Here is a 13,934-nt window from a genome sequence, read left to right on the forward strand (position 1 = left end):
AGAATTTTACTCTTTCGTCGCGTTGATGATCTCCGGGTCTGTTATTGCCTTCGATGAAGTTCCAGTGTTCGTTGGAAGTCCAGCAAGTCCAGAGCTCGACTAACTCATTTTAGAGGAAAGCTACTCTTGCACAGTTGACTACTAGTTCATAATCACAATGGCAATGCACCTTGTGGCGCCGAACAGTCGGCCGTGATTTACATCAACAATATAATTTGTGAACGGTCGAGAAGAAAGTACTTCGACTATTCTCAACTTTATAACTAAGTGCAAGGTCGAGGCAAAATATATTTGACTGCGAAACGATTGGGTAAGTTGTCAGCTAACTGGAAGCTCATGACAGAAACTGAATCTCTCAGAGTCAAACAATAGTAGAGTACTTCCTGTTACCGGTAATGGCATCGTCTGCTGCGTAGCCAGATGCGAGATTGTGGATGGCCACGGATCTCACTCGATGGTTTCTTTGTACCGGGTATAAATGTATGATTCGTTTGTCAGAGCCCCAATAGCAAGCAAAACTAGGCAGTCCAGGCAATTAGAACAGATTCTGTCACCGCCAACCAGGAAAGATCCTCCAAGTTGGATACGTTTGGCCTGTTGCCTTCCCAGATCCAATGCCCAATTCCTACCTGAAACGCCCAGGCTACAGACCAAGCCACAAGCCCCGATCGTAGGCAGAGGCTTCCTTTTTGTTCTCTTGTTGCGCAATTTACCAAGTGGGCCGTCCCAACGTGCCACAAAAGACAGGCTAGGCTGATGGGCAATCTTGTTCCGATTGCGACTGATATCAGACCCAGAGTCCAAGCAATCGCAGAAACGATGGTCTCATGAAAGCTCGTCGATGCTATTCTTGCCCGGACGAGCGCATAACGGATGACCGTAGCCGTTATCAGTAAGAAGGACGCAGTCTCGACTGGAACAAGAATCCAATGAAGTACGCGATTTCGCTCATCTTGATGAGCTTGACGATATGTACGAAGGTCTGCTATGTGCTGATTCTGTAGCGAGCCAATCGATTCGCAAACGGCGCTATTCCATGTATGCGGTACAAGGCCAGTGAAAAAGAGCATATCATACGATGACGGTGCTGCATCGTCAAATTCTCCTGCTCTTGTTTGCTCAAAAGTTAGCAATAGGCGAAGATGTTGATCATAAGGACTGTATCTGACTAACACACGCCGCTTCCTCGCTAGATAGGTAGCGCTGGTAAATCTCTGTTCGAGCTGACAGCGACTGTGAAGATCGTGAGCTAGCTAGAGTAGTTAAAGGCGCCTTATATCTCGTTTAACGGCTACTGTCAATCACATATCTTATATTCGGTCTTTGTCAGGTAACTTTCACGGTAATTTTGCTACCAGTAGGTTTTTCCGGCGTATGAATTCGGACAGTTAGTATTCCTAAAACTATATATGAAGCAAGTCCGATCTAGCCTTCACCTCTAGGGACAGAGTAACATATACAAATATACATGAATTTGAAAACCTCATAAAAGCACAATTTTGTCGGCTTTTTTCGTTTTGTATTGCGTGCACGGACCGCGACAGACACAATCAAGACTTTGCTCGGCTGTGGGACAAAGAGCTCTAATTGTATCTGGGCACGAACATATTCGGCAGAGAAACAAACCATCATTCGTCCCGCCTTTCGGAACCGTCGCGGTAAGGAATGCTAGTCGACAGTGCCACGAAGCGACGCTGACAGTGAAACGTTTTCCACTCAGACTTGGCACTGCCAAAATAAATCTCGCGAAGTTTTGGATTGCCAAAGCTGCTGGTCTATTCTACTGTTGGAACCATCTTGATGCCTTGTGGTGGGCCCGGTGAACGAGCTTCCGTCTAATTCTTTGCAATGACATCCTATGTCTACAATCCATCGAAAAAAGTGACTGAGCTTCTCTCTCAATATCTTGAATTTGATCCGGAGCAGCTGCAGCTGGGTATTTGGTCGGGACACTTATCACTCGCGGATGTCAGTCTACGACAGGATGCGATGTACGACATTTTGAATCGCCAGATTCTCAGGGTGTCGGACGAGCAGTATGCCAAGCCGCCGCTGCGCTTCAAACTGGTTTCCGGCACGGTCGGCGGTCTGAGCATCAAAATACCCTGGAAGCGACTAGTATGGGGGCAGGGCGATGTCAAAGCGGAATTGAACGATGTGACGATTATTCTGGCTCTGGAAAGTCGCGAAGAGGCAGAAGCACGGAAAGCGGGCTGCGACGAGCCGGCGATTCCGGAGGCTAGCGACGGGGAGGGAGACGAGGCGTTTGAAACAGATGACCCAAGACTGCGTACAAAAGCGTTTCGCGACAAAAAGCAAAAGCGAATCCGCGAAGCGGAACGTCGACACATGCAAGGCCGACCGATGGCGACCTGGCTCTCCGCTTTAAAAAAGCGGGACGATGCAGAAAAGGCCAAGGCAATTATCCGCGAAAACGCCCCTTTGAAGACAGAGGGACGCCTGGAAAAGTGGATTAAGGGAGCGACCAGTGATTTCTTTTGGAGATTTTATGCTGGATTAGAGATGTCGATCTCAAATGTGAAAGTGGTGCTCGCACAGGAGGGTGTCGAATTTGGTTTAATACTCCCCAAAACCGTGGCTCTTGCAGGGAACAACAAGTGTTCATCGGGGAAGACACCCGACGAAACGAGCGTGGGAAAGAACAGTAGTACGATTGCTACACCTCCGAAGGACATGCTTTACGAATCTGCATATGAGGATGGCGAGCATATCGACAAGCACATAAAGTGTCTCGGTATCGGTGTTTATGTCCGGAAGGCCATAGTCAGGACAAAATCACTGGCAGCTGGGTCTGTGCCACCTCTTGATGTGTCGACAAACGAGTATATTCTTCGTCCGGTTGATTTAGATTTGAACTTTTCTCTGTTCTACCCATATCCGCTCGAACGACGGAAGCGAAACGCAAAAAAACGTGTGGGAGCAGTCGTCAATATTACAGCAGCAGAGGCATCGACGGAGGGAAGTCGCTCTGGTGAAAGCTCTGGAAAGCGTCGCCGCGGTAAACGCGAGAAAATAAATGTAACGGGGACGGAAAGTACTGAATGGAATAGCGTTCGACCAACGTCGCCCAATCTCCAGCACCTGGATACCACACCTGGCCCTCCTGATCGAGCCATGTCTAGCAGCGGAAGGCAGTTTTCTTACTTTCATCGCATAGCCTCGATACCTTCCTTGAATGTGACTCCAGAACATCGGAGAGTTCAGTCGGCCATTCCTATTGGGATAATGACCGGACGCCGTGCTTCGATGGCTACACCGCTACCAACAACCAGTGTGTCTCGACTTCAACGCAGCACAATTTCTGAAGTTCAAGAGATGGCGCCCCTAGCGCTTCCGGATTCACTTAATATTGGGTATGATACCCGTGAGGTTAGAGGAACGAAGTCGTTGGCTGCTCACCTTGATGTCCGGTTTTCTGTGGATGAGATGCAGATTGTTTGCTCGACACGTCACTATATTATGGTTCGGTCCTTCCTGGCGTCAAGCTCACGAATTAGAAACGGGCGACCCGAAAGGACTATACATTCCGTCATTGAGCAAGAGAGGGCTCATAGGAGATCCTTGACAGTCCAGACCCACACTGGCTTCCTTTCCCCTGGCATGTCCGACGAAACTTTTGCATCTATGTTCGACGCTGTTTCATCAAAAAAAGACGTTGCGATGTCTCTACGTCAGCAAAATGCGGAGGTTCGGCTAGAACTCATTGGGGCGCATTCCGAACGATCCCACATTGTAAGGTCTTGGTGGAGGTATGTTGTAGGTGCCATTGTTTGGGAGCTCCGCCAACGCAGGAAGTTGCGAACAAGATTTCAACAAAGATATCTATCCTTCAGTTGGAAGCGTCAAGCTTACAAGCGCCGAGATTATGTTCGTATCTACATTCAACAGCGGCTTATGCCTGTAGAGCAGCGATCTCAGCTCATATCGACCGAAGATGAACTTCTGTCGTTAGAGGATATCTTGTGCATTGAACAGATACTTCTATATAGATCTCTAGCACGCGCAGTCCATGTTCGCGGCGAAAATTGCTTTCCTGAATCGATCGCGGAACTCCACTCTGAGCATGTCACTACCGATCAAGCGCACGCTTTCCAGCATTCAAATATGAAACCTTCAGATTTTGCTCCTCAGATTTCTACCCCTGTCCGTGGATCAAGGTTTGAGGGTGAAAAGACTGATTCTATCGCTGGTGATGAGCCTAGCTCTATCCTCAGTGTAGTGGAGAGGCTATGCGAAACTGCGAGACTCCGGTGGGATGGAGATGACGAGGAAGATCTTGAAGGGTTTGAATCGCATAATACTTGGACCGACCTTATCCGAAAGGCGCACAAAACTTTGCGGGCGGATGAAATGACAGCCGACGAAAGTCGAACCGTACGCACACAGCTGAGTTCCAATGCTCACACCTATGGCGTGAGATCTAATCTCGATGTGGAAAGCCGAAACTCCACTGAGTTCAATGGTCCGATGAAATTTTCTTTTGCGTTTGACATGAAACGGTTCGAATTCATAATCGTTCAAGAAGCGAATCTCTTTGATGGGCACAATGAGCATTGCCCCAGTTTGTATGATGACGAGTCGATGGCAAGCGTTGGAGAATCCTCTCAAGTCTCGGGTCTGACTGATGATCAAAACTCCCTCTCCGCTGATGTTCCGATAACTGATGGAGGAGAGTCCAGAGAAGTGATTAGGGCGTCAACAGATTTCCTTCTTTTTCGTATACCTGAAAACGTTTTGTTACGTTTTATTGTTGCTCCTATTTCATATACAAGTACTGGAAGAAGCGGGGCAACGCGGAATTTTGATATTTCAATTGGATGCGTAAACGCCTTCGGTGTGGATGACGTTTGCATTCTTTCGATCGGCAGACGTCCCTCGGGGATCCCAGATTGAGGAAGTGGACATTCAACCGAAATGGTCAATGGCTTTTTCCGACCAAAACGCGCAGGTACCGGGCCTACACACTTCTAAACAAGCTGTTGCCCTGTCACTTATCGCCGGTGAGGACGAAACGCTGCTGCAATGCGACGTACCCACGATACGAGCAAATATGGATTTGAGAACGGGCTCTGGTCTGTTTAAGGCACTCAATGATCGAATCGTGCCTCTTCCGACACCCCTTTTGCAGACATCTGCAACAGAGGAAGTAAGACTTTATGTTTTACGCCAGAGCACTTCGTCCTATCTTAGTGCTCTGACTTGTTCAATACGAGTCGCTGGATGGAATATTGTGTTGCCGAGGAACTGGGTTGACACTGTAGCCGGGTCGTCACCAAATTCTACCGACGGGAGCTTACAATTAACGAATGTTTCCCGTCCAGCAAGTGTAATCTTACAAGCAGAGCTATTTGAGATCTATAGTGGGGCTGCTGTGGAAAAGCTTCGGTCCATCCAGAACTATGAAGAGTCCAGTGATCCAAGCGGAAAGGTGGAAACCTCTGAAAAGGCCACACGACATCTTCGAATGCTTGACCTTTCGGGCATAATTTGCGACTCCGCGTTCTCTCAAGTTTGGGTATGTTCTTCTCTGGTCCGGCTTCTTACTGAAGCATAGATCTAACCCTTCGCGCATTGCTTTTAGGTCGCTTCTGCCTGTGGGCTAGACTGTGCTTTGGATGCTTCGAATGAACCTGATTCAATACGCCCTTCTAAAATGAGCTTGTTTGAGAGCCCGATCGAGTTAGAGTCCTTCTGTACAGTGAATTCAAATTCACTGTTGGATACCAATAGAGCAAACAAGGAGATAGTCATGGAGCTTTCTCCAGTTCATGTTTTGGTTTCGGAGCAACGTTTGAAAATACTGGCAGAAACCTTTTCCTTGTTTGCGACAAGTGGAATAGAGAAGAAAACAAAGCACAGTACTTACGACCAATTACATCTTCGTTTGGAGGTTCTGTCGAGGTTTGTAGTGTACAGCGTTGATTTGGCGGTAAAAAGAGTTCGGCTGTCATTGGTTGCCGACGCAGGCAAAACTATCCATACAACAGCTCTTTCCAAGGAGGAGCAGTTTCGAGATGCGCTACTAGCTTTTCTTCGCGTTGCTTCACATTTCGACTTGAGCTTTCCGAATGAAGAAGCTACATCATCAGCCATGCAGGTTTGTATCGACCGATTGACAGGCCTCGGTTTGAGTCTAGAACACTCATGGGAAGCAACAAATACTGCGCTACTACATTTTCTTGAAGCTATGGCAACTGTTCGGCAATCTGGATCTGAGCCGTTCAGAGGCTCGTTGACGTTCGAAAGACATTCCGACGACCCGCATTCGATACGTCGGGACGCTACAGATGAATCGATGCGGGATGCTGCCAATCGGACCATCCAGGCGTTTGCTGTCCGTGTTGCTGAAATATTAAAGCTAGGGGCTGTGCCCAGCGAGAATCAGTTTGTTATCGACGTCCCTAGTGGAGTATCCTGTTCATTTATCAAGTCCTACTATGATCAACACCTCGTCGTAGCGATTCCATCACTCTTCATCACCGACGCCGCTGGAATTCATATTCTTCGGGTGACACCGTCGGAAAGTGGAGAGAGGAGCGATATGGCATCAGCGAAGAAAGAGAAGGATTATCAGCACAGAGATTCAGTGATTGGGGCATTTGTATTCGATGCTTTAATGTTGATGAGAGATTTCCTTTCGGAAGGGGTGGGTTACCGCTGAGTTGCCTCAGTACTGATTCGCCTGTCGACCAGGATCACGACTTTCGTAGACAAGAGAGTGTCACTGACATTCAGTTCGGCGATATTGATATCCTATTCTCAAATGACGTCCTCAACGATGCAATCGATTCCGTGACTACGGTGGGTGCAATCGCTATTGCATTTATGCAGTCGAACCTACAGAGGACAAATGGATCATCTTATAAAGCGAGGTCTCACGTTCTAATTGCAGTGTGTTCTTCTTCTCTGCTTTTTGTGGCGGACAACTTTGCCCCCTTTTGTCGTCTGACTGTTTTTGAAGCCGTCGTTCGTCGGGCTTTCGATGATCGAAAAGAAGATGAAATGAAAACAGCAAGTTTTTGTAGATCAATGTCTTTTCTTAATTTGTCTCCGGAAGGGGAGCTTTTCCCTGTTTCTGTCGAAACGATTCCTTCGCTTACCCGGGTACCCGTGAAGTTTGTGATCACCTCTTCAACATCACGAACGGGCTTCTGTCTAGAATTTCGGGGTATACGTGCTTATTTTCTCAGGCAGTTCCTCAACGAATGTTTACAGTATTTCACTTCAGATCACTTTGGAGTCGGAAGGCTCATGAAGACGCTGCAAGGAAAAAGTATTACTTCGTCCAATAAAAGATCGCTGGTCTACGAATTGAAACTGTACGACTCCTCAATACTGTTTCCTCGGTCTAGCACGCAAGCAGACATGCTTTCGATGGAGTTTCGTTGTATCACTGTTTCCTCTAGCCAGGTTCCAAACTCTTTTATCCTTCCTACAGAATCAGATCCACTTTTGATTGAGCAGCCAGTTAGCGATGTGTCAGATTTTCATGATTGTTTTGTGTCTATGAAAGACGAAGGGGATCCTAAAAAATCAGTGATCAGGGTCAGCCGCACAACTATTGACGTCGAAGACCTGAAACTATTGACAGCGATTTCCGAGGATGTGTTCCGGCATGAGGCTTCGTTTCGACACTTCTACGGCGTGGACGGTCGAGCTGTAGCAAACAAACCTGTATATGAGAGATTTCAACAGGATGATGCTCAAACTGGGCCGATCACATGTGTTGACGAATTGCTTTGGCGTGAAATTACTGTCCAGTCTTGTTGCATTTATGCTGTTGTGGATTTTGCACCGGAGCTCCGCATTCTAGTTTGCGATCCTCCCGCGCTGGAAAACAATACAATGGGGCTAGAAGTTAGCCTACAAGACTTCTGTTTGCTTCTGTCTCTATGGTACGCGAATATGAAAGAGCTCCCAGTGATGTTCCCCTACTCACCCTCTGAGATAGAGGCAGCCTCGAGAGGAAGTTCCTTCGAGTACCCAGAACCAGGAACAAGTGCGTACCGACTCTTGCTAAAAAACCCATCCGGCTTCAGCTCAGATAGCGCCTTCCTCTTTAAAGAGTTGTCTTTCCGCTGTATCATTGAGTCCGAATCTATGATGCTTGACGCTTCTGGCATCGACGTCCATTTTTGTGGTGCGGCAGTGCATGTCACAAATGATACACACGATGTAGCTCGTGTGTCCTTTTCAAGTAAAGGTTTGACGATAAAAGATGAATCGAAGCTTTTCAAAAAAGTGCTTCGGATCGATCCACGCGATGCGACAACAGACGGAAACGCGGATTACGCTTGGCCAGACTTGGCATTCGGTCTCGATCTGAACCAAATGTGTTTTGATCAGCCTTTGGCCCAAGCATTTCAGCTCTCTGTTTTCACCACCCCAATTTCTTCTCTCTACAATTTAGGTATGGAGTCGCCAAGCATTACTATGTCTGACCTTTCGACGGTGTTTGAGTTTATTGGGTTCGTGAAGGCATATTATGTCGACAAACAGCTAGGAAACCCCATCTTTGAAGCCATAGACCGTGTAAAACGATTGAAGGCCGAGTTAGGTTCTTGCGAGGACACTAAGGTGGACTTTCCCTCTGTGAGCGATTTCCGCCTGTGGCTGTCAAGTCCTCTTCTGTCAATACCTTGTGAACCAGAAAATATATCTGGACCTGGATTGTCTCTGACATCATGTAGCGGGTTGTGGTATCGATACATGAGCCTTGAGGATTTGTCTTCACAAGAATGTGTGGCCGCTGATGTATCCTTGACGTATAACGAGAGCTGCAGTCCTCTTTACAGGAGAGATGGCGATTCAATTTCTCTGATCGAAAGTCTATCCTTCGGCCTGCGAGTTGATTTTGTCCATGAATCGAACCATCACGATATCTCCTTACAAATTCCTTTCACGGATCCTCTTTCTTGCAGCTTAACTTCTCGAAGACTTGAGGTGCAGCCTGCGGTAATAGCTCCTCCTACTATTTGTAAGCCATACCACCATCCTCGACGCTCCTTAGGCCCTCTTGTTTGCGAAGTTACAGCAATCATTGAACTTTTTCCTCGCGCGTGGTCGACTGTGCTAACTTTTTTATGCAGTCCAGGTGGAAAGTCATTGGAAATAGATGATAAGAATCTAGGGGCTGATAGTGGCCTTGACGGATTGGGTCTTAGTTCCAATCACTCTGCGCCGAATCAAGTTGACACTGCTGCTACAGTCTCTCTGGTAGCAAGTCTGACGGACATCAGATTTTTTTTCAAGACCCAGTTTTGGGTCCTCACTTACCGGTCGCTGTTCTTTCAATCGGGTCACTCCACGTCACCTATTCGCGCTTTGAATACTACCGTCGGGCTCTAAATGAGCTCCGAATGCTTTCCTTCCCTGAGGATATGCAAGTAATTGTGGATGGACTTTTGTGGATCGACTATTTTAAGGTCGATTCTAGATGCTGGGAGCCCCTCCTGGAGGCATACACGTTTCAGGCGTTGTATGAAGAAGCTCAACTTCGAGGTTCTGGTGTCTCTTTGACATCCGACACAGCTTTTCATTTGAATATATCCTCAGCACTTGTTCTGATAGTTGATCAGGTTTTTGACTCTTTTATGCATGCTTTTCAAGAGATTCTTGCGAAGGGATCTCAGGTTTCCAGTTCAATAGCTCACCGGCATCGATCAACTTCAGATCGACGAACACTCCAAGATTCGATGAGTGCTATGTCTTTTGTTCACGAGGAAAGGAATCCTTTGATTCAGGAGGATCGAGTTGCGTTCTCAATACGGAACTTGACTGGCCAGAAAATCAGGATATACCGACTTGATTCCGTCCCTATGTCTGATGAAGCGACGGCCTTGAATTGCCCTACAGTCACATACTTAGATCACCAATCTTCCATGGAGCTGTCATTCCAGCCCTCGATGTCTTTCGTTCGAAACATGTCAATTGTTCAGGTTGGCTATCCAGGTTTCGAGAACTCTTGTCGAGACGTGGAAGAACAGGAAGGGTCCTCGCACTCAGTGGACGTGCAACTTCCTGGCTTTAAATGGCAGGGCGGAATTAATGTCGATGCCTTCGGGCGCGGGTTCGAAAGACTTGTTCCCCGTTCAGAGGAAGTACTGTTTAAGGCAAACCAAGATTGGAGGCTGGATAACATTATGCGGCTCCTTGTAGAAGTTGGCCTTGAGAATGGGGGCCGCCAGGTAACTTTCAGGTCGATGTTCAAAGTCTCAAACAAAACTAGTCATTGTTTGTACCTGTCTCTCCACCCTAACCCGAGCTATGATCCTAATGTGAGCAACGGCAAACCCTCCGCAGCCGATGTTTGTTGCATCTTACCGGGTCAAGATTTCGAAGTACCGACGCTATTACTGGAAGCTGCACTTAGATGCGAAGGTAGCCACGCTGGATGCCTTTGGTTCCGGCCAGATCTCAAGCCATCTGACCTAAAATCCTTTCTGCAGAATCAAGGTACAGCTTCAGTTGAGCCTTATGTGATTTACAGTTCAAGGCCTGTCCAGCTCGCAAAGCTGATTAGCGAAACGTCATTACTTTTTGACGCGAATAATGGACGAGATGTTACCCCAGAAAATGCATCTACCGGTGTCCAAATGTCATGTCCGATCTTGACACAAAGCGGCGATCGCTTAGCGCCCTTTTGCTATGCTGTCGAAGTCGGTCGGTCGCCTGTGGTTAGATCCCGACTTGAACAAGTGAGAGGGAAAAGTCACACTCATGGCCCAGTGGCCTATACCTTATCGATCCATCCACCTCTAGTAGTCGTAAACTTGCTCCCTGAAAAGGGAAGATTTGAGCTGATGCACGCCGTACGACGGAATGTGTTGTGGTTCAGCGATCTGGATCCAGGGCAGCAGGTCGAGGTCCATTCGGTTGGTTTAGATGCACCCCTCCTTCTTCTTTTGAACCTCGGATTTTGTCGCACACCAGTCGGGGAGGGTGCCCTCGTCCATCACGGTACAGACCCCCCGGGGGGAACGAGAGGTAAGTGGTCCAAAGTTGTTCCTCTTTTACAACATCATTGGCTCAAGCGTTGGTTTGTCCTGTCCCAGAGAATCTGGGAGGACTAAAGTCAATCGGGAAAGCCGGAAAAGCCGTTACGAAGCAGCTTGGCAAGACTCTTACCTCACTTGGAGATAGTCCCGACCGCCGAGGACAAGGTTTGATGCAGGTTGCGCAGAATCCCCAGGTTCTCGGTCGTGATCGCAGGGAGAAAGCGAGACGAACGCAAGTGAAAGGGAAAAGCGACCTTGGCCTGGACACTGGTACGTACCTAAGGCCCTAGATTTATTTTCTCCTACATTTGCTCACATATTTCTTCTAGAAAAATGGAATGGAGCTGATAGAGTCGATGGCAAGACATATAGAGTAGAAACAACACAATTTTTTCCACAGGACATTGCTATCGAGACATCTGTTGTTGACAGCGTCGGTCAGCGCCTTACTTTGAATATTGAGAATGTTCGAGGAGGTGGGGCACAGCGTCGAATCTCTGTTTTTTGTCCATTCTGGATCGTGAACACAACGGAGCACTCTCTACGATATAGACAAGAAAAGAGCAAAAGTTTTGTCAGCGGGACTGTCTTGAGTCCGTCAAAAGTTGGTTCTGCTCCATTGTCTGGAAACCGAGCAAAAGCGAAGTACATATCTGCTCTGGAAGAAGGTTCGACCAATAGACGTCCTCTCAATGACGGTACAATATTCTCGGGTACTCCGGGAGCGCTGGCGACGAGCATTGGGCGCAGCAACCTCCATTCAAAAGAGATGGCCGCATTGATCGACAAGAATATTCCCCTGGAAAAGCTTGCAACCCTTGCGTTTATGTTTAATTTTCATGAAGGGATTCTATCTCTAGGATACCAAAGGCTCTGTGTTCAGCTAGGACACGGATCCCCGGACAGTAGGTACACGTCCGATTGGTCCAGAGGTTTCAGCTTAGAGTCGGTTGGGTTTTCGCAGGTTGTGGGGTACGTTTTAACTCATCCTATGTGAAAAGAAAGCAATAGCTTGATGCTAACAAGTCCTACCGTTTCAGAATGCATTGCAAGGATGGGCGCTTGCTAGAACTGACCGTGGCAGTTAGTGTAGCGCCAGGAATTCTTGCTGGCTATACAAAAATTGTGCGATTCCTCCCGCGTTACGTTGTCGTTAATGCGTTGCCTTTCCCGGTCAGAGTTTGGCAAGATAGTTCAGTATTTCGACCCAACTCCGGGTCGGTGGTCTCTTCTTCAGACGAAGTTGCTCGAAAGGATCAAAAATGGCGGTTTGCTGGAAAGAAAGAGAGTCGCCGAGTCAACCAGTACGAGACACTTTGGGGACGTGAGGCAATCATCAATGATGGAGTTTCGACCTGGACAACCGCCCATCGATCAGCGCTATACATAACAACGGTAATGCCGTCCGAGCTCATGCCCTTCAACCTACCTGATTCTCGTAGTGATAGGCAACTTCGAGTCGGAGTTGGTGCCTACTTTGATTTGACATCTAGTTTCTCCGCGGATGTGCCCGGTGAACATACTCTTCGAATCAACCATGCGCGTGATCTTCGTCTCCTCAAGCACGTGACAACGAGATCCTCTCAACAATATGATATCAAAGTGTATCCGGATGACTCGTTTCATGGCGAACTTGGCTTATGGTTTGAAACAGAATGGGGGTCAGATCGTTCTTTGATTGTCAAAAGCGTGAAGCGCAACTCGTTCGCGTACAACGAAACTGATGTGCACATTGGCGATGAGCTCCTGCATATTGACGGGTCGCCTGTGTCGCAGTGTCTTTTCAACGAGGCCATGCTCCTATTGCGCAGCCGATTAGTTGAAATTAAAAAATCTCGATTGAAAAGCGACCAAAGTCGTCCCTCCGGAAGCATCATGCGCAGATCAGGAGTGGTTAAGTCCCAACCTGCGCCATCTTTTGCTCCGACAGACGATACGGGCTTTTCAACAGCACCGCTAATTCTTACTTTCAGAACGGTGGAGGAAAGACTGCGGAGAATTCGCCTCAAGGCCGCCCGTACAAGTCGTCAAAAAAGCTCTACAGGTTCCCACAAGAGAAATGTATCCAATGAAGGAGAAAGTGAAGAAGGCAACTCATCCCAATATTTACACGCCGAGTTGCGCCAGCTTCACAACTGTAACTTCCTTGTCTTGCGCGAGACAGACAGAGTGCCCTACCAGATCCAAAATAGGACAATCAACAGTACTTTGTACTTTCGTCAGAAAGGCTGCGACGCGCATCAGTGGCAGTGTTTGAGGCCCGGGCAATCAAGCTCATATACGTGGGAAGAGCCTTTAAGGCCCAAGAGATTATCCGTTCGAGTTGCGTCGGAGAGTGCATTTCTTTTCTCAAATGCCCGCTTTGATGAAGACGATGCAGACAAGGAAAGTCAGCTAAACGACTTTGAAATGAAAGACATTCAGAACAAGGCCGGTGTAGAACAACAGAAGCAGCCGTCATCTTCAAGATTGGCGCTGGGGAAAGTGAAGGATGACGAGGAAGAAGTCTTTTCCGTCACGATAACCGTGCGTCTCGAAGAAATAGGGTGGCGTGATTTTCTCAAAACAGGGCCGCGGGAAAGCGCCCAATCCAAATTTCTCGAATTGGAGGTACAAGTTTTGGCATCGACACGTGTCTTGGTAGTGCACGATGCATCAAATGAAAGGGACGAACAGCAGATGACTCGCCAGCTGGATGCTTTGAAGAGCCACTGCTTAGCTGAGGAGCTCCGAATCGATAGGTTGAAAGCACTGAGAAGTTCTTTGATTCAAAAAGCTAAGCCGCATGGTTCTCGAAGAATGGAAAGTGATGATGGGGACAGCTCCATCGAAAATTTCCAGTCTTTTCTTGACGAAGCACGAATTCTGATGTCTGATTTTGTTGAAGAAAGCGCGATTTCGCGTTGCCATCAACTC

This window comes from Phaeodactylum tricornutum, chromosome 11 (genome assembly GCF_000150955.2).
Source record: "Phaeodactylum tricornutum CCAP 1055/1 chromosome 11, complete sequence".
In the NCBI taxonomy this organism is placed as follows: Eukaryota; Bacillariophyta; class Bacillariophyceae; order Surirellales; family Neidiaceae; genus Phaeodactylum; species Phaeodactylum tricornutum.